We start from the raw sequence: 6,114 nt of genomic DNA, 5'->3' as shown, positions 1-6,114 counted from the left end.
ATGAACGAAAAACCCCAATTTCGACTGTTTCCGTTTAATAACTCTCGCAAATATTACGGGATTTTCTCTAAACTCGGTAACATGGTTAAATGTCTCGGGGCCTTGGCCAAGTATGATCAGCACTTTCATAGGACGCTATTTGGTGGAGTAATGGCCTTTTGAATAACAAAAAAAACATGCTTATGTATAAAATTAAATTATATGTCTGCTGTGTTATGCTCTTGTTTCAACATGATAGATCTTTGCCCATACTGTAAGGGTCATTTGGTGATGATGAAAGGCAGTAATGTAGATGACATGGTTACTTGTGCTATGACAAGCTTCCTGTTTTGACTCTAAAACATAAAACATGACAGTATATTGTTGGGTATTGCTCAAATTGTGTTAGTTTATTATGCTTTAAAGTTTGTTTTAATGGCTATATCTGTATTACTGTAGGAGTTAAAAGATGTGATCAGTCTGCATGTATCAGAAGATGACAACGGAGCAAGACAGAGAAAGGTCTACCACTACGACATGCTGCATGATCTGCAGAGTCGACTCATGTTAGTGGCAGGCAAGGCAGAGAAGGGCAAGGACGATGTGGACCGATTTACACTGGTAATCACTACCTCATTTATTTGATAACAAATATGAATACCTTACTTTAGAATGTCTAGCGTATCTGATATTGTACCTTTAGCTTTCCACATTTGATACACATGTTATCAATTTATTATCTATTTGCAAGACTTACCACATCTTCAGTGCTGTAAGACAAAACCATTTAAAATCAAAGGTGATTTGTCAAAAGTGGTACATCAACATAATCTATGTATAATTATGGCTTCTCATTAGCTAAGAAAAAATGTCTTATTATTTTCATCATATTTCAAATTAACACAATGAGGCTGTAATCAGAGCTGTTGTAATAAACTATGAATAGTGAAGAAATTATGATCAGGTGAATAAACCATTGACTCTTCTGCTTAACTCTGTTGTAGATTTTAGATTCAGTTGTCCGGCTTGCCAACACCTACATCAAGCTTGTATCATCTGGATGTGTGTTGTTCTCAGAATGGAAAGCTAGGTTCTTGTGTGACCGCGACCGAAGAGCTTGCTCTTTCATAACCTTTGGAATGGGCGATCATGTCAACAGCTTGAAAGGGCGGAAAGCATCTGAGGAGGATGATGTCAGCTCAATCGTGCCACGCATTGCTAAGTTTCTAGAGAAATGCTATGAGGACTGGCTACAGTATATCGCAGACAAGAGGGATCAGTACTATGAGCTAAACTATCTGACTATCGACCAAATGGTCATCCTCCAAAAAGAGCTTGTCAAGGTTGGAACTCAGCAGGAACCGTCTCAGCTGATTTTTCCCCTTCTCTCGGCAATAAAGAAAGACTGTAGTATGGCCGATCTGATTTCTGCAATGAGAACTGCCCAGAGAGAGGTTGAAAATATGGATGAACTTAGGGATGAGGAAATGGCTGAGAGTGCTTCTGAGGAAGAGATGGAAGAGGGTGAAGAGGAAGCAGTGTTTATTAGAGAAGTAATGAAAACAGGCTATTCGGAAGAACTTGCCAGGAAGGCGTTGCGTCATTACAAGACTGATGAAATAGACGAAGGTAAGATTTCGAGTGAAAAAAAAAATTTCATCTTAATTTTGAATAAGGTTTTGAGCCACATAAAACTATACTGATGATTTGATTCGGATGTTTTTTAATGCTAAATGCAGAATTTAATTTTTTCATGATTCAGAAGAATTCAAAAACAAAATCATGTTGTAAACTATACAGAAATAAGACTTGAAATAGAACTCAAGATAGGCAGTAATGATTTGGTAGCATAATAGTGCAGTTGCTGAGAACACCATGTGACTTCTGTAACTATGTGATGTCTTTCCGAACTCTCCGGAGAATGGGTCATGAACTTTCAGACTTCCATATGACAATGATCGTAACTTCTATGGCGACAGTACATCTGTAGTTTAAAATGAAGGATTGATTATAATAAAAGTTTCAACAACTGGAGCACCAAAGTTACTAGTAAAAATAGTCATGATGGTAAATATTCTTCAGGTAGTACGATTTTACTACCATGATCCACAATAGTAACAATATTGGAGTCAATTCTAATTAACCCTTTGCATCTAGATACATGTACATATATTGTGACTTTAATGCCCTTGAAATTTGAGTAGGGGGTCATATAAAGTTATCCATGCTCATGTTGTTCTCTCCAGTCTTTTCAGCTGTTCGAACATAACCAATTACTGATAGGGGTATTATCTGTGCAAGATTCCAATCCCCCATTTTCAGACAATGTATACATTTATTTCTTAAGACACCATCTAGTTGTAATCATATTAGGAAACACATTTTGAAAATTTCATCCGATAAAACATGGTGACTCTTGTACCTTAAATGTTACGTCTTGTTCTCATGCATTTTATAGCTGTTGTCTGGTGGAGTTAATGGAAGTAGGTCATGAAGATTGATGTAAAGATGACCGGTCGTTAATGGATTGTTAAAATTATGAAAGCCACATTAGACATAAGCGAGTGCAAAGAAAATGTGAACCGGTCATATAGTTGGTAGTGCAGAATTCAATGCCCACGGAGTAGGGGACTGGGACAGACTGTTCTCTCCAGTCGCCCTTTGTCAATCTCAACTGTCACCTCAGACCTTGTAAAAACCCTGGAGAACATCAACAAGTATGTTCCCAATGTAGTATTGATCAGATTAAATATAAGGAAGTGTGGTTTTGGTTTACTTGATGTGAATGACTGAGTTGGGGTGTACTGAAGTGCCCATCATTTAACACCTGTCTATCTACACCACTTGTCCGACAATGTTTCTACAAATAGCTTTGCAAAATCATTGACATTACCCACTAAGATTCTGAATTTTGATAAATGAAAGTATTCTGTGATTCAAGAAACTGTATTTTAAAACTTTCTTGATAGCTTGAATTAATTATTTCTGTTAAACAATGAAAGTACACTCATGTACAAGGCTTCAGGACATTTGAAGCATGTATCTGTGATATGGTATGGATTCAGAAGTGTGTACAATTCTCGTATTTCAGAGAAGTACGTGTAGACCCACTCGTCAAGGACCTTGAGAAGCTGTGGGAGAAATTCCTAACCTCGATCTCATCCAGTGTGTCCGACTACTTAAGTGTAGAGCACCTTGGGTTAGTCCTACGGTGTCTGGCTAGCAAAGGTTTGTATATAAGATGACTTAATTTGCAAACAATCAGGAATTAATGCTTATTCAAGGGAAATATTGTAACTGTAAATTACGACAGATTTTGTTATACTTTATTTAAATGTAAACTTAGTACACCAATGATGTACTATATGAAGTGAAATGAATAGTATCAATTAGGAAAGATATTAATTTTAAGTCACTAATGATAATAATGATAAACTTGTATCATTTAAGTTGTGCAGGCATTCAAGCAAATATCTTGTAAGGTATTCCTTGTGATTTCAGAAACGTTTACCATCGGAAGGCATCTCATTCAGAGTTTTCATGAAGGTGTTCCAAATCTTCATCATTTGTCCTCAAAGTAAGTCTCATAACTCATTTACCTGGAAGATCCTGTTCAATGATATCAACCAATTATCTGGGCCCTTTAGGGGTTTTTTAAGTCTGTTAATTTGTCACATTTCCATGTTAAAGTTTTTGAGCAAGTTTCTATTTCGTCAATTGTTTTAAGCATAAGTCCATCATAAATGTTTATGATTTTATTTTCCTAATGTGTATGGATGCTGAACGTGATAATACAACCAATTTGGGGCCCTTTAGGGTTTTTTTTAAGTCTGTTAATTTGTCACATTTCCATGTTAAAGTTTTTGAGCAAGTTTCTATTTTGTCAATTTTTTAAGCTTAAGTCATCATAAATGTTTATGATTTTATTTTCCTAATGTGTATGGATGCTGAACATGATAATACAACCAATTTGGGGCCCTTTAAGGAGTTTTTTGAGTCTGTTAATTTGTCATATTTCCATGTTTAAATAGTAAATACTTGAACATACAACTTCTTCAGAATAAGCGAGCTTTGCTGTTCTCCAACAGCTCTTATAACAAATCTGGTCCGATATGCAATAGTATTTGGAACATTTTTGATTACAGTATATTACCACATGTTCCAATTACAATAGTTTGAAAGATGTCTTATTGACCACGGACAGACACAGTGGCATATCATGGTAGGAATAGTGGTAATGTTTCATATCAAATCTATGATGTTTGTGTTGGTTAATTAGATATCATCTTAGATATACATGTATATCTTCCAACTCATTGCAAAACATTACAAGTTAAGCCTCATTAAAACAAATTGCGGAGCATTCCTACATGGAGGAAGTGTCGTTTCGTATTGCATTAGGATAATAGCTTAGACATCATCAAATATGACAAAAAAACGACAAGTTGTGGACATGCCAATGAAAACCTTATCACTGAAACAGATTTAATACTTCAATATAGGCAAAGTTGGTCATTTAATGTCTGAATGTCATGCCTTATAGGAACAAATTACTAAACTTTTGAAGATTGTCATTTAATTATGATGAAAGTAGTTAATCAATAATAGTGTTATCAATTGGGTTATATTGGCCCTCAGCCTAGTAACGACCTTGGCCTGAATATTACAGACCTTAGCCTAATAGCAGGGTCCAATGTGTTGAAGACTTTTTTTTCTTTCTTGAGGATGAAAATATCCTTGTGTGATTATGTATTTCAGATGATATCTTCAACACAGTATTGACCATCTAATATAAATGACAGACAACAACCTTTACCCCAGCCTGATTGAGGTCCTCAATCATCTGTTCCAGCCATACAACCCTCGACCAGGTAGATATCATATTAACAGACCTCTAGTTTGGAAAGAAACTCGAGGGTCATAGGTCTCTCACAGTACAACAGTGACAAAAGAGCCTGCATGGTCATATCAACACATAGATTCTAATCAACAAGATCTCTAGTTCGGCGCAAAAAAACAATAAGGTCTACAAGTCTCCTCACAATACACTGCTTCATACAGGGGTTTCGAGATCCCAATACGGCGTGGGCAAAGTACAATTTACCAGTCGATTAGTCCCACCTTCCGGTGGGATAATTAACATCACGGAAACTCATGTCATAATGAATGAAGTCCATAATTCACTTGGATGGTGGGACTAATCGACGGTCTAAATTGTACTTTTACCGCCTCGCACAGTTTTTGGATAGCGTCGGATCTCCACCGTATTGGCTTCTCCACCTAACAAACAGGATGTGTTTTTTAGCTCACCTGGTCCAAAGGACCAAGGTGAGCTTATATGCCGATAACTCCGAAGCGGTCCGGCCTTCCGTCTTACCTTCATCCGTTACCTTCCGCCGTTTTGTCCCGTCAACAATCGCGCTACTTCTCCATAACCGCTGGTTGGATTTCAACAAAATTTAACTGGTAGCATCCTTATGGTCTACTAACTGAAAATTGTACAAATGATGGGGCTGACCCCCCAGGGGCCTAAGGGGCGGGGCCAAAAGGGGTCAATTTGCTATTTCCATTTAAACGACTTCTTCTCTGAAACTGAAGCATGGGATAGCACCCAAAATGCAATGGTGAGCATCCTTATAGGGTGGGGGGGGATTCAAAATTGTACAAATGATGGGACTGACCCCCTGGGGGCCTGAGGGGCAGGGTCAAAAGGGGTCAATTTGGCTATTTTCATTGAAACGACTTCTTCTCTGATACTAAGCATGGAATAGCATCCATAATGCAATTGTAGCATCCTTATTGGGTGGGGATTCAAAATTGTACAAATGATGGGGCTGACCCCCCAGGGGCCTGAGGGGCGGGGTCCAAAAGGGGTCCATTTGGCTCTTTCCATATAAATCGACTTCTTCTATGAAACTTAGCATGGGATAGCTCTTCATGCAATGTGGTAGCATCGTTATAGGGTGGGGATTCAAAATTGTACAAATGATGGGGCTGACCCCCTAAGGGCCTGAGGGGCGAGGTCAAAAGGGGTCAATTTGGCTATTTTCATATAAAAATGACTTCTTCTCTGCAAACTAAGCATGGGATAATAAAATATAGCACACATAATGCAATGTTAGCATACCTTATAGG

General features: G+C 37.7%; 1 long non-coding RNA gene across 1 annotated transcript; it reads left to right on the top strand.

Annotated features, from left to right (window-relative positions):
- The first annotated feature begins 2,637 nt into the window (after positions 1-2,637).
- On the top strand, positions 2,638-4,806 carry LOC138312449 (uncharacterized). Its single transcript, XR_011206950.1, has 4 exons — positions 2,638-2,696; positions 3,071-3,207; positions 3,481-3,556; positions 4,738-4,806. It is a non-coding gene; the product is annotated as an uncharacterized lncRNA (long non-coding RNA).
- The last annotated feature ends 1,308 nt before the right edge of the window (positions 4,807-6,114 follow it).

This window comes from Argopecten irradians, unplaced genomic scaffold (genome assembly GCF_041381155.1).
Source record: "Argopecten irradians isolate NY unplaced genomic scaffold, Ai_NY scaffold_0324, whole genome shotgun sequence".
Taxonomy (NCBI): Eukaryota; Metazoa; Mollusca; class Bivalvia; order Pectinida; family Pectinidae; genus Argopecten; species Argopecten irradians.
Note: the sequence above shows the minus strand (reverse complement) of the source record. Positions and strands in the feature narration are given on the sequence as shown.